Below are 26,675 nucleotides of genomic sequence, written 5' to 3'. Positions count from 1 at the left end.
AAGAGTGTCTCCTCTCCAAAGCAAAACTAAATTTTGTTTTGACGGGTCTTTAGAGCCTCCCAAGCTCGTAACTAAAAATGCACAAGATGAGCAGAATACCTGTCCCACAGTAAGCACAAAACTTATTACTTATTGTTTCTCACAATAATAAAAGTATACCTACTACTACTATGTATTTTAAATTAAAAACAACCCAGTTAAAAAGTGGGAAAGGATGTACACCCATGTACACAGCAGCATTATTCGTAACAGCCGAGAGGTAGAAGCAACCCAAGTGTCCACCCATAGATGGATGAGCAAACAATCTGGTATAGACATACAATGGAACATTATTGAGCCTCAAAAGTGAAAATTCTGACACATGCTACAATATGGAGGAATTTTCAGGAGGTGGTGGCTGCCACCTGGCTAGGGGAAGGGGAAGGGGAACTGGGGAGTTGTTTAATGGGTACAGTTTCAGATTTGTCAGACAAAGTTCTGGAAAGCACTTGCAAAACACTGTGAATACAATTAATGCTACTGAGCTGTACACTTAAAAATAGTTAAGATGGTAAATTTTGTTAGTTGCATTTTACCACTATTAAAAATTACAAGTTAGCAAAGGATATACATAGTTGCAATGATAAAATTTATTTGGCCATACTTACCTGGCAGGAGAGATACCATGATCACGAAAATTTCTTTGGCCAATTAAATTATATGAAAAGATTTTTAACTTCTCTTAGTAATGAGATAATCATGATTTAAAGTCAATTGTACCTCAGTAGAAAAGAAAAAAAACTGTTAAGGGCCACTGCTGGGTTGAAGGTGGGAAAAGAAGCCCTTATACGTTATTAGTAAAAGTGTAAGTGATACAAACATTTGGAAGTATGATACAAAATGAAAATATGCACAATCTGACCCAGCAATTCTACTTCAAAGAATGTTTCCAGAGAGAGAGAAAGGAAAGGGAGGAGCGATAGGAGAAGGGGAGAGGAAGAATGCCCACCGAGGCAGGGCCACAAACACAAGTGTCCCAGGGTAGATACTCAGATGTTCAACCTGTATGCCAGTCTTCTTAGTTTTGAGTATACTACTTAGCACAGATGTTCAAAACATTCTAAGGCAGGGGCAACAAACTTCTCTGATAAAGGGCCAGATAATGAAGATTTTAGGCCTTGCAGGCCACCTAACCTCTGTTGCAAATACCTAACTCTGCCACAGCGTGGTAAAAAGGCCACTCCTAATAAAGGCAACCAGTCCAGGGGCTTGAAGCAGCCCAGGCTGTTGCCTGAGGCCCAAGCGGCTCATGAGACCTGGTCTAACACCGTTTTATTACTTGCACTAGTCCCACAACAGAAATACCAAACAGAAACCACAAGAGCTTTTCTTCGTACAGACAGAATCAGGGGAAAGGGCGAACGCAGTCCCCCCACTACCACAAATTATGCAGTCAAGTTTCCCACATTTGGGGAAATCGCAGGGGTCAGCACATCCGGAGTGCAATGGATAAGCCATCTCTACTCTAGAGCGCAGTGCATCTCTGACCACTTCCCTGCAGCGCTGGAGAGGAAGAGCCCCAGGTCCCACTCTGAAACTCCTCCCCAGAGCAAGGCCTCCCCAGCTGACCTCACTTGTGGGTGACAGCTTTCGGGAGGGACCAGACGACAGGCTGAGGCAGAGGCTTCTGGGGGTGCTTTTCTTCCTCTTCCCCCCAGCCTCAGCTCGGATGTGCTTGGTGTGCAGGCCGCGGATAAATACGGCCTCTAAGGTGCTGCACATGGTATTGGCATCTCTGTCTTCGCTAGTCACCATTGTGTCCAAGGACACATACCGCTTGTGCAACGACTTCACAGTTCCCACTAGCTTCTTCTTGATGACCTCGGCTGTGCCAGACAGAACACGGGCCTTTAGAAGATCCTATGGCAACCCCTGGAATGTAACTCTGCCTGTCACCAAATACGTGCACACCCATGTGTGTATACATGAATGCATGTGTTTATATAGCAAACTAGCACATTTTATAATTATAGAAAACAAAGATAGAGCATAAATAAAAAGGGAGAATCACCCACTTATATCACACAGATGTACTGCTGTTACTTTTTACAAAGGTATTTTGTTATTTTTTTTAAACTGCACTTCAGTGAGCGACGGCCATATAAATCTTGTGTTTAAACGTTGGCTCCGTCATAGTTAGAGCTACAGGAGCTTGGGTGTATTCCATCAGGGACAGCGTTGAGGCTTTCCACCTTACTTACATGACCAAGATTCTGCAGAGATATTACAAGCTAAGAGGCAAAAAGTGCTGCTTTACAATAAAAACATGCAGAAAACAGGAGCACAACCTACATTAAGAAAGACCTCAGGCCTGGCAGTCAGAGGCCTCAGTATAGTCTCAGCTTTGTCAGTCAACAGCTGAGTCACCTCAGACATTTCGCTTGACCTCTCTGAGCTTCAATTTCCTCATCTGTTAAAATGAAGACACTGCTTCCCGATCTATAGCACCTTGACACAGGACTAGGTTTTTATCATCCTTCTGTCCTCAACACTAGGCACGTTTCCCGGAACATGTAAGTACCCAATAAATGTTTGTTAAATGAGGAAGTTATAAAATATACATAAAGTCCTTTGGAAATATAAAGACAGTTCTATCATAATATAACCATGTCAGATTTAACCTAAGTGTTTGAAAAAGACTAGAGAAGAATGCAGAAAACATGGTTTGAATTTTTAGGTGACAGGATTATGGCCATTTTACCGTTTATTTTTATTTTAGCCCAAACAGTTCTTTGTAACGTTCTTTGAAAATGTACGTGTTCTTTTTTTATAACAGCTTTTATGACATAATTTACATAGCATAAAATTCACTCACTTAAAGTATACAGTTCACAATAGACTTCAAAACAAAGAAAGTCACAAGAGACAAAGGAGGACGTTACATAATGATAAAAGGGTCAATCCAACAAGAAGATATGACCATGATAAATATCTGTGCTCCCAACACAGGAGCACCGACGTATGTGAAACAAATACTAACTGAATTAACAGGGGAAATAGAAGGCAATGCATTCATTCTAGGAGACTTCAACACTCCACTAATTCTGAAGGACAGATCAACCAGACAGAAAATGAGTAGGGAGACAGAGGCCCTGAACAACGCAATAGAACAGATGGACCTAACAGACATCTACAGAACTCTACAGCCAAAAGCAGCAGAATACACATTCTTCTCAAGTGCACATGGAACATTTTCAAGAACAGATCATATACTAGGCCACAAAAAGAGCCTCAGTAATTTCAAAAAGATTGAAATTGTACCAACCAGCTTCTCAGACCACAAAGGTATGAAACTAGAAATAAATTACACAAAGAATATGAAAAACCGCACAAACACAGGGAGGCTTCACAACATGCTCCTAAATAACCAATGGATCAATGACCAAATAAAAACACAGATCAAGCAATATATGGAGACAAATGACAACAATAATTCAACACCGCAAAAACCTGTGGGATGCAGCCAAGGTCATGCTAAGAGGAAAGTATATCGCAATACAGGCCTGCCTCAGGAAAGAAGAAAAATCCCATATGAGCACTCTAAACTCACAATTAATGAAACTAGAAAAAGAACAACAACAAATGAGGCCCAAAGTCAGTAGAAAGAGGGACATAATAAAGATTAGAGCAGAAATAAATACAATTGGGAAGAATAAAACAATAGAAAAAAAATCAATGAGTTCTCAAGAAAAAAAAGAGAATCTACTCACATAAACAGAATCAGAAGTAAGAAAGGAAAAATCACGACAGACCCCACAGAAATACAAAGAGTTATTATAGAATACCATAAAATGAGATATCACCTCACACCAGTTAAGGATCACCACCATCCAAAAGACAAACAACAACAAATGCTGGCGAGGTTGTGGAGAAAGGGAAACTCTCAACACTATTGGTGGGAAGGTAAATTAGTTCAACCATTGTGGAAAGCAGTATGGAGGTTCCTCAAAATGCTTAAAATAGAAATACCATTTGACCCCGGAATTCCACTTCTAGGAATTTACCCCAAGAATGCAGCAGCCCCATTTGAAAAAGACAGATGCACCCCTAGGTTTATTGCAGCACTATTTACAATAGCCAAGAAATGGAAGCAACCTAAGTGTCCATCAGTAGATGAATGGATAAAGAAGAGGTGGTACATATACACAATGGAATATTATTCAGCCATGAGAAGAAAACAAATCCTACCATTTGCAACAACACGGATGGAGCTAGAGGGTAGTATGCTCAGTGAAATAAGCCGGGCAGAGAGAGACAAGTACCAAATGATCTCACTCGTATGTGGAGTTTAAGAACGAAGAAAACCTGAAGGAACAAAACAGCAGCACAATCACAGAACCCAAGAATGGACTAACAGTTACAAAAGGGAAAGGGACTGAGGAGGATGGGTGGGAAGGAAGGGACGAGGGGGGATGGAGGGTATTACGATTAGCAGACATAATGTACTGGGGGGCATGGGAAGGGCTGTACAACACAGAGAAGACAAGTGGTGATTCTATAGCATCTTACTATGCTGATGGACAGTGACTGTAATGGGGTAGGTGGTGGGGACTTGATGATGGGGGGAGTCTAGTATCCACAATGTTGCTCATGTAATTGTAGATTAATGGCACGAAAAGAAAAAGTCTAGATTTCAAACTTATCCTAGAGAGCAACAAACAAGCCAGATATGCCTTAATTCTCCTTTCTTAGCAGTATAAAATCAGGAGAAAAAGCAAATCAAGTTAGCACTCCTTTGCCATAAATTAGGCAGTCCAGGTTTCCATGCTTGAGAAAAACACTGAATAACGGAAAAGTGAATAACAACAGAATAATATTTAGCAATAAAAAGGAACAAAATAGTGATAAATATAATAAGGTGGATGAATCTCAAAAACATGCTACGTGAAAGTAGTCATGAAACACTATTTGATTCCATGTTATATGAAATTCCTAGACAAGGCAAATCTATAGAGACAGGAAGGAGATCAGCTGTTGCCTATGGCTGATGTTGGGGCATGGGAACCAGGAGTAACTGCCAATGGGCACAGGGAAATTTTAGAGGGGGTTATAAAAATGTTTTAATCCTGGGTTATGGTTGGGCAATTGTATAAAAATCAGTAAACTATGTAGTGGGTGAATATTTTAAGTATATTATACCTCAATAAACAGTGCTAAAAAATGTCAAATAGAAAACAGAGCAATTATCTTTAGAGATACTTGTTTAGAGGCACAAATGCGTAGAGATGCCTGCCTTTAGCAGCACAAACAGAAACCTCCAGAACCTTGGAGGGGAGCTGCTCACACTCGTCTGCCACCATGTGGCCACTAAGTGGGAACCCATCCACTTTTGCATTTTTCCGATACAGGTCAAACCTGTTCACCTTGGCAGCAGGGACACCTTTGCAGAAGGGAGACTTTGCATATGGCTTGTTCTTGCAATACCTGTGACACCCGGTGGGGAGCCGGCCCATGGTGATACCAGGATCTTCAGTGGCACACTGAAGGGAAAGAATCTATTTTATGAACCAGCACTACTCTGATACCTAAACCAGATAAAAACCACATAAGAAGACTACAGACTATGATTCCTCATGGACACACACACAAAACTCCTTTATTTCTTTAAAGTTGAAAACCAAATTCAGGTATATACGAAAAAGAATAATACATCACGATCAAGTGGGGTTTATCCAAGGAATGCAAAGATGCTTAACACTAGAAACCATAAGGAATCCACCAAAAAACTACTAGAACTAATAACTGAACTCAGCAAAGCTGCAGTATACAAAATCAATACACAGAAATCTGTTGCATTCCTACATACTAACAACAAACAAACAGAAAGAAAATTAGGAAAACAACTCCGTTTATAATTACATCAAAAAGAATAAAATACCTAGGAATAAACCTGCCCAAGGAGGGGAAAGACCTATATTCTGAAAACTAAAAGACACTCATGAGAGAAACTAAAGGAAGACTCCAATAAATGAAAATCTATCCCATGCTCATGGAAAGGAAGAATTAATATTGTCGAAATGGCCACCCTGCCCAAAGCAATGTACAGGTTCAATGCAATCCCTATCAAAATGCCAACAGCTCTCCTCAATGAACTAGAACAAGTAGTTCTAAAATTCATATGGAACGCAAAAGGCCCCAAATAGCCAAACCAATCCTGAGGAAGAAGTACAAAGCTGAGGGGATTAAACTCCCTGGCTTCAAGCTTTACTACAAAGCCACAGTAATCAAAACAATGTGGTACTGGCAGAAGACCAGACCCATAGATCAATGGAATAGAATAGACAGCCCAGGTATAAAACCATCCACATTTGCTCAGTTAATACATGATCAAGGAGCCGTGGATCTACAATGGGGAAAAGTCAGCCCCTTAACAAACAGTGTTGGCAAAACTGGACAGCTACACGTAGGAGAATGAACTGGATTATTGTCCGACTCATACACAAAGGTAAACTCTAAATGGATCAATGAACTGAATGTAAGTCATGAAACCATAAAAGTCTTACAACAGAACGTAGGCAAAAATCTCTTTAATATAAACATGAGCAAATTTTCCTGGACACGTCTCCTCAGTCTAGGGAAACAAAATAAAAAATGAGCAAGTGGGACTATATCAAAGTAAAACGCTTCTGTACAGCAAAGGACACCATCAGCACAACAAAAAGGCATCCTACATAGGGGAGAGTATCTGACAAGAGGTTAACATCCAAAGTATATAAACAGCTCATATGCCTCAACACCCAAAAAGCAAATAACCCAATTAAATAATTGGTGGAGGACCGGAACAGACACCTCTCCAAAGAAGCAATACAAATGGCCAACAGGCACATGAAGAGATGCTCCACATCGCTAAATCATGAGGAAAATGCAAATTAAAGCCACAATGAAGTATCACCTCACACCAGGTAGAAGGGTCCTATCCAAAAGACAAGAAGTAACAACTGTTGGCAAGGATGAGGGGAAATGGGAACCCTCCTACACTGTCGGTGGGAATTTAAATTGGTGCAACCACTGCGGAAAGCAGTACGGAGGTTCCTCAAAAAATTTAAAATAGAAATACCATATGATGCAATTATTCAACTTCAAGGAATTTACCTGAAGTAAACAAAATCCCTGATTCGAAAAGTTATACGCAACCCTATGTTTATTACAGCACCATTTGCAATAGCCAAGATATGGAAGCAACCTAAGTGTCCATCAATTGATGAACGGAGAAAGAAGAAGTGGTACACATACACAATGGAAAGGTATTCAGCCATAAAAAGAAAAAAAAAAAAATCCTGTTATTTGCAACAACGTAGATGTATCTCATGGGTATCATGCTCAGTGAAATAAGCCAGGCATAGAAACACAAATACCATCTGATTTCACTTATGTTTGGAGTATAAACACAAAGCAGAACAGAAGGAACAAAACAGCAGCAGACTATCATAGACACTGAGAAGTGACTGGTGGTTACCAAGGGGGAAGAGTTGGGGTAGACTGGCAAGGATGATGAGGGGGATAAAGGAGCACAATAATTGGCAATGACTATATAAATCTGTCACGTGGATGGTAGGACAGCATGGAGAACACGGTCAATGATTCTGTAACATCTTCATATGTGGACAGTTAGTAACCGCCCTAGAGGGGGGTGAGCATTTAGTATTATGGGTAACTGTTGAACGACTGTGTTGTACATGTGAAACAAACATAAAATTGTACATGAATGAAACTTCAACAGAAAGATAATTTAAAAATTAAAATAAAAGAACACCAGTCTGTAGAATTCACCATATAAACTGATTAAGAAGTAGGTGCAGAAAAACTTGTTAATAAAGTTCCACAGCCATTTATGACTAAAAGAAGAAACTTAGCAAGGTACGATGGCGTCACAAATGTTATCTACAAAAATCCATACACTAATACACTTCATGGTGCAGACTGAATGCTTTTCCCTCAGATTAGGAACAAGAGAAAAACATGACTACTTTAAGCATCTTTATTCAAAATTGTACTGGAAGTCCTGGCTAGATCACAAGGCAAGGAAAATAAGTAAAAGCTGTAGTTTGGAAGTAAAAATATCTGTATTCACATATGACATGACTGCATAGAAAACGGCAACGCATATACCTAAAACATCCTACAAAACTCATAACTAAATTTAGCAAAGCCACAGGATACAAGATTAATGCCTGAAAATCAACTGTATCTAGATACTAGCAATGAACACTTAGAAAATGAAAAATTTAAGTCAGAGAGAGAGAGAGAGAGAGACAATTACTGCATGATGTGGCTTATATGTGGAATCTAAAAAAACAAAACCAAACCCAGAGTCAATAGATACAGAGAACAGCTTGGTGGTTGCCAGAGGGAAGCGAGTTAGGGGATGAGTGGATGTGGGGGATTAAGTGAGAAGTACAGTTTCCACCTATGAAATAAATAAGTCATGGGCATGTGATGTAATGCGTGGGTAACACAGTCAGCAATATTGTATTAGCTTTGTAAGATGACGATGATAGGTAGACTTATTGGTGACCATTTTGCAATGAATACAAAAGTCAAATCCCTATGTTGTAACATCTGAAACAATATACTGTTGTAATTAATTATACATCAATAAACAGCAAAACAAGAAAAAGAAATTTACAAATCAATACTATTTACAAGTGGCAAATACTGCACATTTGCTTACCAGTAACATTTCTCCCTGCCCTTTCTCGTATCAACCCACACTATTATATAAATTGTGTGTCAAACAATACAGTCTACAACAACATCAACAAATTCTTTTTATGGGCCTTGGAAGGGGCAAAATCGTAACATTTTCTTTTAAAACCCCAAAGCCTTGTTGATATACTCATCTCTTAAAGTGAGGAGTCAACAAATAATAAAAAGATATGAACTTAAAGTTATTAAGGGAACTGATGGAAGAACTAGAAACTGTTCCATAAACATAATAAAAGGACAGAGGAGGGACAGTACTGAGATGGGAGGTATCAGCTAAACCTTTAGTATAAATACAGCACACACAAATTATGTATTGATGTAACTGAAGAAGCAGGTGAAAGAATTTTAAAAGTAGTGCTCTGAGGAGAGTGGATGGGGCAGGATGAGAAAGGGTGGGTTAGCTGTTATTTTTCAGGTTGAGCCCTTCTATATGATGTTTTTAAAATCACAAGCACACCACTACTTCACTGGAAACGTTATTTTGGGAAAACAAAAACAAAACGCAAGTCTAGGGGAAAACACAAAACACTGTTATCTATCAGCAGAGATTATATTGTAGCCCAGTTTCTCATTTGGCGGGAAATTTAAGGCAACAGCTCTTAGGGGGACATTCTTGAAAAGGAGTGAAAAGCCCCTCTGAACTCAGAACCGCTCAGCTCCGGAAAGTGTAAGTGGTACATTATAAACTCCCAGACTTCTGGTAAGTAGGCCGTCGTTTCACAGTGCTACTCAACAAACTGAAGACAGCCCCTTAAGGTTTTCACCACCTTTTACCCTCTGCCCCACGTGAATTCCTTTGCTCAGTCTTCCCCAGAAGCCTCTTCTCTTCCCTACACATCCTGGTAACTACAGCAACAGATGCAGAGCTTAAGGTGACGCAGCCAGCCCTCTAGCGGTCGGTACAAAAAGGCAATTCCCAATCCCGCCCACCAAGCAAGCAAGCAGGAAGGATCACCCACCCTAAACTATACAACGGCTAAATATAGAGTGAAGTGCAGAAACTCAAGCCGCTGCATTAACTACAAATCAACAGCTAGTTTACTCATGACTGTCTTTTAAAATGCAAGTTTGATAAGGAAAAGCAGGAACACAGTCCGCCACGGACACAAAGTATGCAGCCAAGCTTCCCACTTTGGGGAAATTTGCAGGAGTCAGCACGTCTTGCATGCAGTGGATGAACCCCACTCAGGCAAAACCACCTTCATGATCATAGTATCTCCCCTGCCAGGTAAGTACAAAAAACCCCCCGCTTTCTGGCACCTCCCCATGGGATTCCAAACACTGGACACCAAGGGTCACTCTCATCAGGCAAGCTCTACACTGTCACGAAACAGAGTTCTCCAAACTGTAGAAGCTACCCAGTAACAGTTGGATACTGGGAAATTTGCAAAAACTGTAAACACATAAATACAATCCTGAACACGGACTCTGAGCATTTTCCTACTCTGAGCAACTTCTGGTGACCTCACTACAGCTCCTGAAATCTGCAGGTTTGGTTGATGTGGTGAGCTAAATAATGAAAGCCCCACTGCCCCCACGTCCTAGTCCCTGGAGCCTGTGAATATATCTCTGGGGCAAAAAGAATTTTGCTGGTGTGACCAAGGTTTTTAGATGTGGGAGTACCTCAAATTATCCAGGTAGGCCTAATGTAATTAATTACAGGACTCTCAGGAAGGAAGCAGAAAGGCCAAAGAAACAGATGCCAGAAACGAGGTTTTAAACGGAGGAAGGAGAGGACTATGGACAAGGGAGTAGGAGAGCTTCTTGAAAACTGGTAAACGTAAGGTAGCCCCCCACTTACTTTTGACCTCTAGAGCCAGAAGCTGAATTTACTGGAAACTGGAGCATAATATATACCAGAACACCAATAAACATATCATATCGGACCTTGAAACAAAAAACAAGCCCTCCACAAGAGGAACGGTAGCGTCCAACACCTACTTCTGACCTCAACAACGAGAAGCCGTTATTTCCTTGAACTTAAGTGGGACCCAGAGCAAATTCACCACAGCAGCAACAAGACTACACAAGACCTTAAAACCGAGTAGAGAAAAACACAGGTCAAGATAACTCCTTTGGGTACGCGAGCAGTTACTGTACGTCCGACTACCCAATCCTGGCACTACGTCCACGAAACGTTAAAAGTACGCCACGAGCACTTCCCTTCGTACAGACAGAATCAGGGGAAAGCGCAAACGCAGTCCCCCACTACCACAAATAATGCAGTCGAGTTTCCCACATTTGGGGAAATCGCAGGGGTCAGCACATCCGCAGTGCAATGGATAAACCTCGCCCTGGGAAAACCACCTTCGTGATCATGGTATCTCCCCTGCCAGGTAAGTATGAGGTCGTACGCGTGCCTGGCACCTCACCCTCAGATTCAAATCACTATGCACAGAGGGGTGCTTTTCTCATGCAGCCTACCGTTCCCCTTCTTTCTGGAATAAAGAGACTCCAGACTATTCCTAACAGGAGGTCCTCGTTTGCATACCGGCATATTGCCAAACTCTTGGGAAATATACGCCTAGTGTAAGCATGACCAGCAGTCACTGCGCTAATCTACATATTCCACACCCCTTTTGCTGATCTCATTTAGCGCGTCCCTTGCTCTCTAAGTGGTGTTCCCATAAAACCGAAAACACGCTCTACGGATTTAAAGGCAAACGTTTAGTTCCGTCAAGGGTTCGGCGCTAGAGACGTCACTGATGTTTGCCGCACTTCAAAAGCAGCCATCACGTAACTGAAAGAGCAACTCTAAAGAGGTGAAATTTGGCAAAACTACAATCTGTAAATCCAGTCCACGTATTACCAAAAACAAGTTGTTCGTTCAAAGCTTCAAGGTCAAGTACAAAATATGCTCGCTTTCAAATCTGCAGCAAAAAATCACCTTTAAGTGAAAGATCACTTGCACAAACACTGCTTCCAATTTTGATGGGAGCAAACTAGGGAAAAGCTCCCACAGCGCCCCCACCTACACACGTGTTTGGAGAATTCACAGGGACCCGCGCAGCCCGCGATGTGATGATGGCCCTCACCGTTGGAAACCACCTTCCTCATCAAGAGTGTCTCCTCTCCAAAGCAAAACTAAATTTTGTTTTGACGGGTCTTTAGAGCCTCCCAAGCTCGTAACTAAAAATGCACAAGATGAGCAGAATACCTGTCCCACAGTAAGCACAAAACTTATTACTTATTGTTTCTCACAATAATAAAAGTATACCTACTACTACTATGTATTTTAAATTAAAAACAACCCAGTTAAAAAGTGGGAAAGGATGTACACCCATGTACACAGCAGCATTATTCGTAACAGCCGAGAGGTAGAAGCAACCCAAGTGTCCACCCATAGATGGATGAGCAAACAATCTGGTATAGACATACAATGGAATATTATTGAGCCTCAAAAGTGAAAATTCTGACACATGCTACAATGTGGAGGAATTTTCAGGAAGTGGTGGTTGCCACTGGCTAGGGGAAGGGGAAGGGGAACTGGGAGTTGTTTAAGGGGTAGAGTTTCAGGTTTGTGAGACACGTTTCTGGAAAGCAGTTGCACAACACTGAATACAATTAATGCTACTGAATTGTACAGTAAAAATAGTTAGGATGGTAAATTTTATGTTATGTACATTTTACCACTACTAAAAATTAAATTACAGTAGCCAAGAAATGGAAGCAATTTAAATGTTCATCAGTATATGAATGGATAAAGAAGAGGTGGTACATATACACAATGGAATACTGTTCAGCCATAAGAAGAAAACAAATCTTACCATTTGCAACAACATGGATGGAGCTAGAGGGTATTATGCTCAGTGAAATAAGCCAGGCAGAGAAAGACAAGTATCAAATTATTTCACTCATCTGTGGAGTATGAGAACAAAGAAAAAACGGAAAGAACAAAACAGCAGCAGACTCACAGAACCAAAGAATGGACTATCAGTTACCAAAGGGAAAGAGACTGGGGAGGATGGGAGGGGAGGGATAAGGGGGAAAAAGGGGCATTATGATTAGCACACATAATGCAGGGGGTGGGGGACGAGGAAGGTTGTACAACACAGAAGACAATGAGTGATTCTACAGCATCTTACTAAGCTGATGGACAGTGACTGCAATGGGGTATGTGATGGGGACTTGATAATGGGGGGAATCTAGTAACCATAAGGTTGCTTATGTAATTGCACCTTAATGATACGAAATATAAAAAGAAAAATAAATTAAATGCACAAAAACACTAAAAGAAAAAATTACAAGTTGGCAAAGGATATAGATAGTTCCAGTGATAAAATTTATTTGGCCAATTAAATTATATGAAAATATTTTTAACCTCCCTTAGTAATAAGAGATAATCATAATTTAAAGTCAATTGTACCTCAATTAAAATAAAAAAAAAGACTGTTAAGGGCCAATGCTGGATTGAAGGTGGGAAAAGAAGCCCTCATATTAGTAGAAGTGTAAGTGATACAAACATTTGGCAGTAGGATTCAAAATGACAATATGCACACTCTTTGACCCGGCAATTCTACTTCGAAGAATGTTTCCAGAGAGAGAGAAAGGAAAGGGTGGAGAGGTAGAAGGAGAAGGGGAGAGGAAGAATCCCCACTTCATTACAACAGAAAAATGTAAATAATTCAACTGTCCTATTATAGGGCACTCGTCACAAAGAAAGGGCTCCAGACAGAATAGTATGGAAGCACTGGATCAACTTTCAAATAATTTTATATTACATGGGAGAAAACTTTTCAGAAAACAGTACCTGAAAAACAAAAGGTACACATTTCTTCTCCATTTGACCACAACTATGTAAAATGAATACATTAGAGGAACTTGTAGAAAGATTAAAATAAACCGAAATGTTAGTATTATCTTGAGATATTTTTCCTTCTTGATATTTTCTGTATTTTCTTTGTTTTCTACCTATTAGCTACTTCCTACAAGTATGTATTTTCCACCATATTTAAGGGGACAAAACATAAAAATAGAGGGAATGAGCAACAAGTCAATTATCTAAGCACCCACTCTTTTGACACATTTTTACTGAGGCATACACTGGTCCATGGGCTTTAGGAAAACAACACTGATGGTCCCCACTCTGAGGAAGTTTTCAGTCTACTTATGGAGACATGTTAAATAAATGATCATACAGACACATTTGCTGTTATAACAGCCTTTTAAAGAGGATATCTGAACTAAGTTTGAGAGAATTTGTTGGAGGTAGAGGTTCAAGGTCAGAGAAGGGGTCAATGAATGCTGAGATTTGAAGGATAAATAGTAGTTAATTGAGTTTAGCAGAGAAGTAATAGTACAGGCATGTGCAAAGCCTCTGTTGTGGGATAAATTCTGACACACAAAAGGAATTAAGGCCAGAGTGGCTGGAATATAGAGAATAAAGGGTCAGAAGGAAAGGATTCTGCTAGAGGTAAACAGAAGCCAGAAGACGCAAGGCTTCTCCTAAAATCTTACTAAGAAATTTGGTCTTCAGATCCTAAAAGCAAAACAGGGACTGATATGACCTGAGATGTACTGTAGAAAGAATATACTGGCTGCAGCATCGGGCAACTGACTAGAGGGGAGAGGAAGACAAGATGCAGAGAGACCAGCTAAAAGGCTCTCGTGATACCAGAAGAGAAATGGTGGGAGCTAGGTCTAGAGAAGGAGACATGAACATAATCAATAATTTAGAGAGAAAATTTATAGTATTTGTGCCGACATTGAACATGGAAAGTGAAAGGGAAGGAAGTGCTAAGGATGGTGCCTAGGTTTCTGGTTTGTGCAAACGGAAGGACAGATAATCAGTTCAGGGAGGTTGGAATGTAGAAGAGGACAAGGCTTGGGGAGTGGGCTGAAGATGGTGAATAAGGTTTAAGACAGGCTGAGTTGGAGACTTTGCATTGTCCACTAGGCAATGGGATATTTGCATCTGGAGGTCAGAGAACAGGTCAGGGACAGAAATACAAATTTTAAGAATTGTTGGCATATACATGGTTACTGAAGTGTGAATGTGAGAAAGATAACAAAGGCATAGGTTTGGGGAAAAGGGAGGGGGAGAAAGAGAACAAGAGAGGAGAAAAGAAGACAGAGCTGTCAGCAAAAGGTCCACTATGGCACCTTAAAAGGACTATAACATTTCATGCCAGGTTATGAAGGATGAGCTTGCAAGGGAGACAAAAAAAAAAAGAAAAAACAGATGGGTAGGAAGGAAATCAGAAGTCTGGCATTAAAGCTGTGAGATAAGTGTTTTCAAGAGTTTATAGATAGCAAATATATATTGAGTTATTACTATGTATAAGGCCTTGTGCAATTGATACTGCTACTCCAAATATGTATGTCTGACACCTGAAGCTTTATCATAACCACCTCTATAGCTAAGCCTTGACTCAGAGTTCTTTCCAGTGCAAAGAGAACTAATTTCTCTCTCCTATTCCCTAAGTATGTAAACACGCAAGGTCACCATTTTTTAAAGTTCTATATTCTTAGGCTAAAAGAAAATAAACTCCTCAACTCTAACATTAATAGTCATATTACTCCTCTTCACATCTCTAGAGAACAGCCCAGTCAGCATAAAAATGTCTCCTTATTTGAATAGGCAGATATAAGTCCCGGGAGAGGAAATCCCGGGGCTAAATACCTCTAAAAACCGAAATCAGTCAAAGGAAGAAATAAAGTTTAAAACACGTTTATTCCTTACAAACTGCAGTCCAGGGCCGTCTCTCTCCTCTGCTCCAGAAGCAGCAAGCAAGCTTAAACTCTTAGGTTCAGACACGCCCTCGTTTGCCCAGGTAATTACCCACTGACATGGAGATGAACTTCTCTCCACCCCTCAGGATATGCAAATGAGCTAACGCCAGGAGAGATACTCTGGAAATGTTATAATTTTACCCACAGCAGGTTAACTAGACATACTGACAGCAATAGCTCATTCCTACTCTTAGCATTATTATATCTAGATAGCAATTCAAGTTGGAAATGCAACACAAGTCAGACATACTCAAAAATAATCCTGATTGATTTCGGGCTACATGAGGGAAGAGACTGTCTTGGTTGCTTTGTTATCCCGCACAAAACTAGCACTTACTATTTATTCTTACTTCATTGTGATCCAATTTTCATTGTGCTAATCTTGAATGGGGACCCAAGTAAACTGTTCATAGGATTACTGTAATGATAAGTCAAATAAAATAAATTATATAAAAGCACTTTTATTTGGCACTTTACAACTGTAGACATTTTCAAAGAAAATGTCTCAAAGCATTAGCCTTCTTCTGCTGGGCTAGGTATGCAATAAGGCTTTATTCAGCTGTATACTACACATAGAATATTTTTAAATGAAGAAAGAAAAGATTTATTATGTACCTTTTCTGTCCTAAATACCTGATATTTGTTAATTTAAATTTTCCAATAACCCCACGAAATACTATTTTTTACTTGCAGGTGAGGATACTGAGAAACTTGCTGAAAGTCTCACAGTTGGTCATTTCCAGAGATGTGACACAAAGCCAAATTTGTATGACGTCAAAGCTCATGCTTATTTACCCACAGAAGTGCTTCTCAAACCTTTTCAAGTAACCTCAAATTGCAAAGGAAAATAAACACATATTCCCAGTAAGTTTTGGGACACTACTGAAGTATCCAGTTTCAACTAGACCTTCCTTCAAAGTCTTAAATATACCTGAAAATTTTATTTGCAATTTACAATAAATTAATGCTTATTTAATGGAAAACATTTTTAATGGCTTAGTAAGTCATTCAATTCAAGAAAAAATTTGCAAGACCTTGACACTGTAGGAAGGCACACCTTCCATGAACATCCCACAGCTTTGCTGAGCTCCTGGGGCCTGGCTTCCTAAACCTGGATCCCAGTTTGAAAGCCTGACTACAGAGCAAACTGCACTAAAGAAATCTTAAGAACGATGATGAAAACCATAATTATTGGCAACTCACAGGTGAGAGTAAGTTATGAGTAATACATAATTGTATAGCTACAAACAGAGTTAACTACTTTTTTAACTCTCCACTGTCAATGCAACAAAATTCTAAACACCACGGATTTCACTGAGTTTGACCAAACTAACCGAGGAGCTATTCCTGAATATGTTAACACCATCTCTTCTGCCCCTGCCTGCTTTATAAGCATAAAGCTAAACTAACTCTTCCTGCAGATATTTAGATAATGCCTACTGTGTGCCCAGATGTGGATCATACTCAAAGCTAAGCAGTATACCGAGCGGCAGACAAACCACATTCTGAGCAGTCCTACCAGATTTTCCCTGACCTACCAAATGGAGGACACACACTTCTAGAATTCAACTCCCCACCTGCCACACCAAAAGGGTCTCTCAATTTGGAGGTAGCTCGCGGTAGAAAAAAGGGTACAAGGGTTTGAGTTGGGCTTCAAGTAAATCGCTCTGAGCTTCTATGTCCTTACTTTCCTCGTGGCACGTTGTGAGCATTTGAAATGTGTGGCATTTGCTAACGTGCTCAACATGTTTCCTTCCTTAGATCTTACCTACTTAAAGGGCTCTAGTTGCAACAAAGGGAATTTCTTTGCGCTAGGAAAAAAGTCAAGGGTAAGAATCGTCACCAAAAGTTGGAAATTAGTTACTCCTTGAAAGAAACCACACTCACCTAGGCGAGGAATCACAAACCACCTTCCAAACCGCCTCTCAGTTCCCCCAAAGTTCTCTATTTTAGAAGCCGCCTCTTCTCAAATTTGCATCAGAGCAAGAGCTCTTGTGCAGCCCAACTACCACCTGTCAGGACGGGGGAGCCCATACCCAGCCCACTATGGGGACATTACTTGCTTACCTTTTCAGGTATTTATTAAGCTAGGCAGGCCGTTGAGAACTAACCGTCGAGCTCCAGGATGGACTCGCGGGAAGGCGTGGGTGGCTGCGGGGATTGGGCGCCAAGCATTCTGCGCGGCCCTCGGTGCGCGGCGAAGGGCGAGGGGCGGGAAGAGGTTGGCCCACCATCCAGCACGAGGGCGGGAAAGGCGAGAACCGCTGGCGAGAAGAGCGGATCCTGCAACCCTATAAAGAGGATGCGGGTTAATGCTTATATGACTGATCCATATTCAAAACCCGCAGCTGGCCACTGTGTGTACGTTACTCCCTCTCGGGGAGATGGTTCCTATTAACAAGCCTTTAGTTTCCACCGTCAGGCTAAGCTGAGGTGAGGAAATGTGTAGTGTACGGCCTGGCTCTCCACTCTGCGGTCTTCAACCATCTTTTTACCGTCAGGATGTACGTTTGATGGGGAAACTCGAATGGGATATGGGATAATCAGGAATGCAACGGTGTGGACGTGGGAATATGCGGCAGGGATCCAAACAGCAGCAAAGCCCGAAGTCCAGCGCGGCCAAGCCGCAGGCCCCGCCCCTTCAGCCTTACGTCAGACGGAAAGGACGCAGGCGCGCGGTGTTCGCTCGCCGGGACTTTAGCTTTTCGGGGTTCGTGCGGCTGCGCACGCAGGCCTCCAGCTTTGAAATGCAGGGGGATTCAGTGAATTTCCCTTTGTCTCCAGCGGTGCGGTGAAGCTGGTGTCTGCCGGCTTCCGGACAGCTGAGGAACTCCTGGAGGTAAAACCCTCCGAGCTCAGCAAGGAAACGACTGCCGATGGCAAGCTGAGGCGCTGTGCCCGCCGTCTTGGCCGCCTCCGTCTCCCTCCTCCCGCCTCCAGGCTCCGCCCGATTCCGCGGCCGCCTGCCGCTGTGTTACACTGTGAAAGGGCCCCTTGACTCCACGTAAACAGGGTTTGAGTGGTTGCAACAGTGCTCTTCAAAACATTTATTAATTGCTTTATCATTGCCTGTAGAGTGATCTGAGGATTATCTCATTTAAAGTGTATTATTATATCCAACTTGTAGATGAAAGGAACTGATGCTCCGGGAAGTTAACTTTCCGAAATGACGGGGCTAGGAAGTTGTGGAGCCACAATTGGGACCCAGACAGCCTGCCTAACTTTAGCTATTCCAAAATCCAAGAGGCAGGGATTAAATGTGAGAAATTCAGGCTTTGATAGTAAAGGTGAGAAAGGGAGTTTCCAGAGCCTGGAGAAAGCAGTAGAAAGACAACACGCTGCTTTTATGTAAATCACTGAAAAACGCCAAACCTCACATTTCAGAACAGAGAATGAGTATAGGTAGATGGGAACCACTCCCTCCTGAGGTATTAAAAAAATGAAGCTTCTCTGCCGTCAGTCTCACTGAGCACATACCACTTCGCTCTGCCCAGAGCTGTGCTATGCTAGTAAGATAGAACAGAATTTTAAGTTAGTGTGTCCTTACCAGTGGAAAATAAGGTTTCAGCTCACCACTCAAGAATAAATGTTTTAGACCTAATCTTAACTATTCCTTTTAAATCTTAGACTGCACTCTATGTCCTCCAAAGTTTGGTGGGCCATTTTTCTTTTCATAAATTGGTTTTACAGAAAATGAGAGAATCTGCATGATAAGAATAGCTAAGAGTTACTGAGGATTTTGGATGGCCCCCATATTCTACCAAGCTTTTTAACATGTAGTGTCTCTTTCTGTTTTTATAGAAGAAAAAATCTGAAGCAGAAAAAAGTAACTTTGCCCATACAGAGTAACTACATAGTAAATAGTGCAGTCAGGATTTACAAACCGATGTAGTCCCACTCTAGTCGTTCTCTTAAACTGGATATGATTTTCATTTTCTCATCACCATTATTGTCTTTTGTCAACACCAAATCTGTAGTTCACATTCTGACCATATCAAGTACTGAGACATCAAACTCATAAATGATACCATCTTGACCATTATTTCTTGCATTAGCAGCTTCCTTTGTCCTGCCATTTTCTCTTCTCAGACCATATTGTCAGGTATGAATGAAATGTATAGTTGAGGAAACATAAGTGTGTTGTTTAAAATATTTGTGCATCAACTCAGTGAAATAAGCCAGACCAAGAAAGACAACTACCAAATGATTTCACTCATTTGTGGAGTATTACAACAATGCAAAACCAAAGGAACAAAATAGCATCAGACTCACATTTTCCAAGAAGGGACTAGCAGTTACCAAAGAGAAGGTGTTGGGGAGGGAGGGAGAAGGGAATTAAAGGGCATTAAAATTAGCACTCACAATATAGGTTTGGTGGCAGGGGAGGGTATCAGTTGATTCAAATATATGTTTGGAGGCAGGGTGGGTCAGCCATCTCTGTTGCCTTAGGGAGTATATTTGTGTTTATAAAACATTTCCAAAAACAGAGGTAGCTTTGGAAAAACCATGTCTGGAAATTTTGGAACATTAAGCTGATTGACTTCAGGGGGCTCTGGGTAGTATGTCATTGACTGCATTACTGTGTTCATTGTATTGTTAAACTGTTTGGGAACTTTTTTTGTACTTAATTAGGTGAAAATGATTTTAAAAAACTTAAGGTAATTAGTATTCAAATTCTTTCAATTACTTATAAAAGGAAATGGTTTCTAGTTTGAGTGTTTTCTTTTGCTTTGTTCTGTTTTATTTTTTGGATGTGTAGTCCTTATCATCTTCTGTAGGTTTTAAAAACAACACTTCTCATAAGATGTCTGTATTCCTTTTAAGTGCAATCAGCTGGATAGTTTTATTTTCATGGGAGTACTAGGTGTCCTTTTTAACTTTTTAATGACCATTTTATCTACTGAAAGTCCTTAAAGTCACCCATGTCACAATGTGTATTTCCAATATTGTCTAAAAATCTTACTGTAAATATTGTAGGTGTAGCATTTGGATGTAAAATTTTTAATGATTGGTGTGTGATTAAGCTGTTTTTTGGTTAAAATTAACATTTTAAAATATATTTGCGGTAGGCGCTGCTTTCTATAGTTTTTGTTTTTTTTTCTTAATGTTAAGTACATTTTAAAGCACAATAGTTTATAACTGGCTTCTGTCTGAAATATGTGCAAACTGCTTATTTTTGAAAATCCAATCTGAGGGAGGAATTTTATATCATTGTTTCTACTTAAGTATCAAATTATACTGTAGCATTAGTATAATGGAAAATTAGTATAAGGGGAAAAATATTGAAAAGAAGCTGCTTTTGAACATTTTTTTCCTTTTAACTCTTAATTGGTAGGCCTGTGAAAAAAGCAAAAGAAATTCCATTATGTTACATCTATTCAATGGAGGCCAATAACTAGAAGTAGGAAAAGGAAGGCATGAAAACTCTACTTGTGTATGTGTACAGTTTCTAGATAATCTACTATATAAGAAAACTGGGGAGTAGGTGAAAATAAGAGGTTAGGAATTAGGAAATAATAGTTTATAATAACTTTGATGCAATTTTACCATCTTTCAATTGAAATAAAATTTCCTTATTCACATTGAAGTATTTTATTATTCAAAGGTATTGCTTTCCTATATGCATTGGTATATCAAAACAGGTAAAACTAATTTAAGATTGTTTTGTTGCTTATTTCAGAGCACCCAGAAGCCTTGGAGGATTTCACTTTTGAAAATATTCTTTCTCATATTTATTATTTCACTGTCATAACTACGTACAGCTATGGCACAAGTTTATTTCCTTACAGACTTCCTTTCAGAACACTCAAAGGTATGGCTCAGACCCCTGAAATAAAACTAACCGAGGACCTTTGGAGGTGTCTGATTGTTGGGAGCAAACCTGTGGGCCTTTAGGCAGATTCAGTCACAAAAACCTTAAGACAACAGCAACAGGAAATTCCGCCATGGCCTAAATTGAGGTGAACCTTGCCGTCAGGTTACTTAGCGACACATCCTCCTCTGTTCTTTCCACTGACCTATTAATACCTGACATCCTGCTTCTTAAGAACACCTGCTGCCTCAGGGGGTGAAACTTACCCTCGAACCCCCACCCATAAGATGGCCAACTTCCTGCTTCTCTTCCATGTTCTTGTTCCCGCCGGCGCCAACTAAGACCCAATCACCCCTCTACACCTGCTGGCGCCACCTAAGGTCCAATTATCTCCTGACCCACCCCTTACTTGCTAACCCCTTATAAATTGAGCCTGCAAACAATAAACTGTGCCAGCTTGATCAGACATCCTGTCTTGCTGGTCGTTCTTTGTGTCCCTTGCCTCTCTCTCTTTTTTTTCCAATTCTCTCCTCCAGGTCGTCGACCCCTGTTGATTGTCCTGCAGGACGGGACAACTGGCGCCCAACGTGGGGCCTCAGATGGTCCGTGAGAAGGCCCGACCCACCGAAGAGGAGGGAACGTCGCCCCCAGGAGGGTGGGGTGGGCCCACGGGCCCACCCAGGCCCACCCCACCCCACCCATGAAAGGAGGTGTCTGCAGCGAGACCCTCACCTGAGTCGCCACGTTCTGAACCCAGCGTGAGACAGACTCGTGTGTATTTCCCTGGCGATGAAGTAGGACTGTGAGTAAAATTATTATGGGGCAAGAATCCTCCCGAGAAGAATTATTTATAGCCGGACTCAAGGAGTCCCTCAGGACACGAGGAACAAGGGTTAAGAAAAAAGATTTGAAACGTTTTTTTGTCTTTCTAGAAGATGTCTGTCCTTGGTTCCCTCAAGAAGGGACCATTAGTGAAAAGAAATGGCAACGTGTAGGCGATTGCCTTCAAGACTATTATAGAGTTTTTGGTCCAGAAAAAGTACCTGTGTCAGCATTTAGCTATTGGAATCTCATTAATGATATCCTGCACGTTCATCGCGAATGGCCCGATTTACAGAAAGTTGTTATTGAGGGAGAAAAAACCTTGAAATCCTGTTCTCGTCCCTCTTCTGAAGCCTCCCGGCCAGCTTCCCTTCTTTTAAACACATCCTTCAGATCCCACTACAACCCCTTCCCAGGACCCAAACGAACTCCCGCCCTTGCCAACAATTGAGTCTCTTTCTCCGTCCCCTCCCCTTGATAGTTCTGCCGATCCTGTTATTCCTCCCCCAAGTATTTACCCTACTCTCATTGACCTAAACCCTGATGAGCCCCTTAGTCCCGCTGATGAGGCCACTCTAGAGGAAGGGGCAGCGCGCCATAATAATCCTGACTGGCCTTCTAAAGGCCCTGCTATTGTTCCTGCCGCCACGCCCCGCCCTCCAACTGTAAGCCTGCCTCCCTTCCTCCCACCGCCACCTTATCATTTCCCTGTTCTTGACCACGTGTTTCCTGTCTCATCAACTCTCTCCCGCTAGCGTCTACATATGACAAATGACCTCTCAGTCCTCAGGCACATGGTCAAAAACAGAAAAGAGCAGATTCAACTCCTGCAGGCCATCCGTGATTTAGATCAAGAGCTCTCCAAATTGACTCACATAACTTACATCCCCAAACCTCCTCCTAAGAGCATTCCCCCGCCCTCAAAATCACTTGGGCAAAAACAAAAGAAAACATCCAATCCAACCCTGTCTTAACTTTCCCTGTCTCCCTACGGAGTGGAGTTTCTATTCTCCGGAGCCCCTCCCCTAGATTATTTGACCCCGATAACCCTGAAGAAGAAAGTGGTGACCCTGATATAGATGAGGAACATCCCGTGAGTCTGCTCCTGGGGTTGGAACCAAAAGAGATTTGTGGCATGATGACTGCAATTTAGACGATGGCCCCGAGGACCGAGTTAACGGGGGCCCGCATCCTAATGACGGGCCTCCCGCAACATCTTTTTCACCTCTAGATATTCGAGCTTTGGAAAAGCTCAAGTCAGCTGTTTCCAATTACGGGCCTGTGGCCCTGTTTACGCTAGCTCTGCTAGAATCTATCACTAATGATTGGCTTACCCCAAATTAATTCCATCAGCTTGCTTGTGCAGCCTTAAGTGGAGGAGACTTTGTTCTCTGAAAGCTGAGCTTGCCAAATTCGCAAAAGAAATTGAAGGTAAAAATCTTACTCGACTCAGTTCCTGGGACTGGACAGCAAAAAGAATTCTAGGTGAAGCTCCTTATAACACTCTAGCAGTCCAAGCACGCTTTCCCACAGGCCTCCTAGCTCAAGTTAGACAAGCTGGCCTCGGAGCTTGGAAAAAGTTACCCCCTAAAGGAGCTGCTACTGCCACTCTTACTAAGATACGGCAAGAAGCAGATGAACCCTACAGCTCCTTTGTCAGCCGTCTTACGGAGGCTGCCGAACGTATGTTCGGAATCCAAGAGCCTGATAACCCTTTTATCAAGCAGCTAGCTTTTGAAAATGCCAATCCAGTCTGCCAGGACCTGCTTCGACATCATCGTAAAGAGTCAGTATCTGACTTTGTGCACCTCTGTGCAGGTGCCGGAACTAGTCATGCCATTGGACTGGCTATTGGAGTTGCCTTGCAAAGGGCAGGCATTAGCTCAACACAAAAAACTTGCTTTAATTGCAAGCAGCCTGGTCATTTTGCCAAAGATTGTCCACTGCCTCAAAACCCTTGACCCCCCAATTCTAGCTTGAATCTGCCCCTCCCTAGTGGTTCAGGCAACATCCCTAAATCAACTAATCCATTCCCCCCCTCCACCCCTTGTCCCAAATGTCAAAAAGGATATCACTGGGCCAGAGACTGTTGGTCAAAAACCGATATACAAGGTCTGCCCCTCCCTGTTAAGAACCAGGGAAACCCCTTCAGGGGGCAGCCGCCGGCCCCCCTGCAAAAGATGAACCCCGGGGCAATTGGGTTCATCCCCTCAACAGCGACCCAAAATCAATGTCAGACAGTAACCCAAAGTCAATTTCAGACCTCTGGAGAGCCACAAAAAACAGCCCAGGATTGGACCTCTGTTCCACCACCAGCACAATATTGACTCCAGAAGAAGGGGCAAAGCTTTTGCAGACAGGCATCCGAGGACCCCTCCCCCCTAACACCTTTGGCTTAATTCTGGGACGTGCTTCAGCCTCCCTAAAAGGGCTTCAAATACACCCTGGAGTAATTGATCCAGATTTCAAGGGAGATATCCAAATCTTAGCCCCCTATACGTCCCAGCAAAAACTACTTTTGCCCAACTTCTCCTATTACCCCTTATCCCTTCCTCTAACAAGTGCCTTAAAGAGCACCGCGAAATGGGCAACATCGACACCACAGATGTCTATTGGGCTCAACAAATCACGCGCACCCGCCCCATGTTAACTCTGTCCCTAAATGGGAAAGCCTTTCAAGGCTTCCTAGACTCAGGAGCAGATGTCACTGTTATTGCTACAGAGCAGTGGCCCTCTTCCTGGCCCCTTACAGACTCCACTACCCACCTACAAGGAATCGGGCAGTCTCAAAACCCTCAAGTTAGTTCCCAGTCTATTCATTGGTCAGACCAAGAAGGGAATTCAGGGACAGTTATTCCCTTTGTAATTCCTAAGCTTCCAGTCAATTTATGGGGACAAGACATTCTCTTTCAAATGAATATTATTATGTGTAGCCCAAATGAGTTAGTGACCAGGCAGATGCTGACACAAGGCTACTTGCCAGGCCAAGGGTTAGGAAAGAATGCGCAAGGCATTAAAACTCCTGTGACCATCGTATCAAATACTCAAAAAAGGGGACTAGGATTCCCTTTCTCCTAGAGGCCACAATCATACCTGTACCCCAGCAGTATGCCAATAAAATAACATGGAAAACAATCGAGCCTGTCTGGGTTGATCAGTGGCCTCTGAAGACAGAAAAATTACATGCAGCCACGCAGCTTGTACAGGAGCAGCTGGCAGCAGGTCATATTGAACCTTCCAATTCCCCCTGGAATACTCCCATCTTTGTCATTGCAAAAAAATCAGGCAAATGGAGGCTCCTGCAAGACCTTCGAGCCATTAATAAAGTTATGGTACCTATGGGCGCTCTGCAGCCCAGTCTCTGGTCCCCCGCAGCCATACCCATAAACTATTATAAAATTGTTATAGACCTGCAAGACTGCTTCTTTACAATCCCTCTCCATCCTGATGATTGTGCTCATTTCGCCTTTAGTCTTCCCAAAATCAACTTTAACAAACCAATGCCTAGGTATCAATGGCGCGTTCTTCCCCAAGGTATGGCGAATAGCCCTACCCTAGCCCAAAAATTCATAGCTTGAGTTCTAGTCCCCGTCAGGAGACAATGGCCTCATATTTACTTCCTTCATTATATGGATGACATCCTTATTGCTTCTCCTGATGAAGCCCAAGGCATTGCCTGCTTTCAACACCTTATAGAAACCCTAGAGGCCTCTCATTTAAAAATTGCTCCCAATAAAATTCAATTTTCCAAACCCTATACTTACCTAGGCTATAGCCTCCAGGCTCACAGGATTTTCACACCCAAAATAGAGCTCCAAACTTCCTCTCTCAAAACGCTGCACAACTTTCAAAAATTGCTAGGCAACCTACAGTTTTTAAGGCCATACCTGAAACTTCCCCCTGAAAGCTTAACTCCCTTAAACAATTTACTAGCAGGCGACTCACATCTCCTCTCCCCCCGCACCCTAACGCCTTTAGCAGTTGCTGCTATAGAACAGATAAATCAAGCTATCTCTCTACAAACCTCTTTCCAGATTGACTACTCTTCTCCTTTATATCTTATCATTTGTGCCACCACCCATGCTCCAGTAGGAGTTTTTTGGCAGTCAGCCAAGACCCCTGAACAACGAGGCAAGCTTCTTCTTTGGGTCTACCTCTCCAACAAACCTGTAAAAGTCATAACACCTTACTTTTCCCTAACTGCCTCTATTATCATAAAAGGGAGAAAATTAAACAGACAGTATTTTAGTAAAGATCCTGATATCATTGTAGTTCCATATACTACAGAGCAGATAGATTGGTTGCTACAAACCAATGATGACTGGGGTATCGCTTGTGTCTCCTTTGCTGGGACCATAGATAATCATTATCCCACTGACCCTTTCATTCAGTTTAGCAGACTGCATCCCCTAGTTTTTCCCAAAGTTACCTCCCCCTCTCCTTTGCAAGAAGCCCTCCTCATCTTTACAGATGGCTCAGCAACAGGGCAAGCAGCATATGTTATTCAAGGTAAAACCCCTGTCTCCCTGTCCACCTCCTTTTCATCTGCCCAACTTGTTGAACT

At 41.9% G+C, this 26,675-nt stretch overlaps 1 long non-coding RNA gene, 2 other non-coding genes and 1 pseudogene across 3 annotated transcripts; all 4 read right to left on the bottom strand.

Annotated features, from left to right (window-relative positions):
• Nucleotides 1–353: 353 nt before the first annotated feature.
• On the bottom strand, nucleotides 354–18,105 carry LOC140849108 (uncharacterized). Its single transcript, XR_012130672.1, has 4 exons — nucleotides 17,973–18,105; nucleotides 17,545–17,768; nucleotides 15,815–15,895; nucleotides 354–5,519 (listed from the first exon to the last, which is right to left on the bottom strand). It is a non-coding gene; the product is annotated as an uncharacterized lncRNA (long non-coding RNA).
• On the bottom strand, nucleotides 1,387–1,538 carry LOC140849357 (U1 spliceosomal RNA; annotated as a pseudogene).
• On the bottom strand, nucleotides 9,818–9,981 carry LOC140849349 (U1 spliceosomal RNA). Its single transcript, XR_012131090.1, has one exon. It is a non-coding gene; the product is annotated as a U1 spliceosomal RNA (small nuclear RNA).
• On the bottom strand, nucleotides 10,926–11,089 carry LOC140849321 (U1 spliceosomal RNA). Its single transcript, XR_012131065.1, has one exon. It is a non-coding gene; the product is annotated as a U1 spliceosomal RNA (small nuclear RNA).
• Nucleotides 18,106–26,675: the final 8,570 nt, after the last annotated feature.

Source organism: Manis javanica, chromosome 4, assembly GCF_040802235.1.
Source record: "Manis javanica isolate MJ-LG chromosome 4, MJ_LKY, whole genome shotgun sequence".
NCBI lineage: Eukaryota > Metazoa > Chordata > Mammalia > Pholidota > Manidae > Manis > Manis javanica.
Note: the sequence above shows the minus strand (reverse complement) of the source record. Positions and strands in the feature narration are given on the sequence as shown.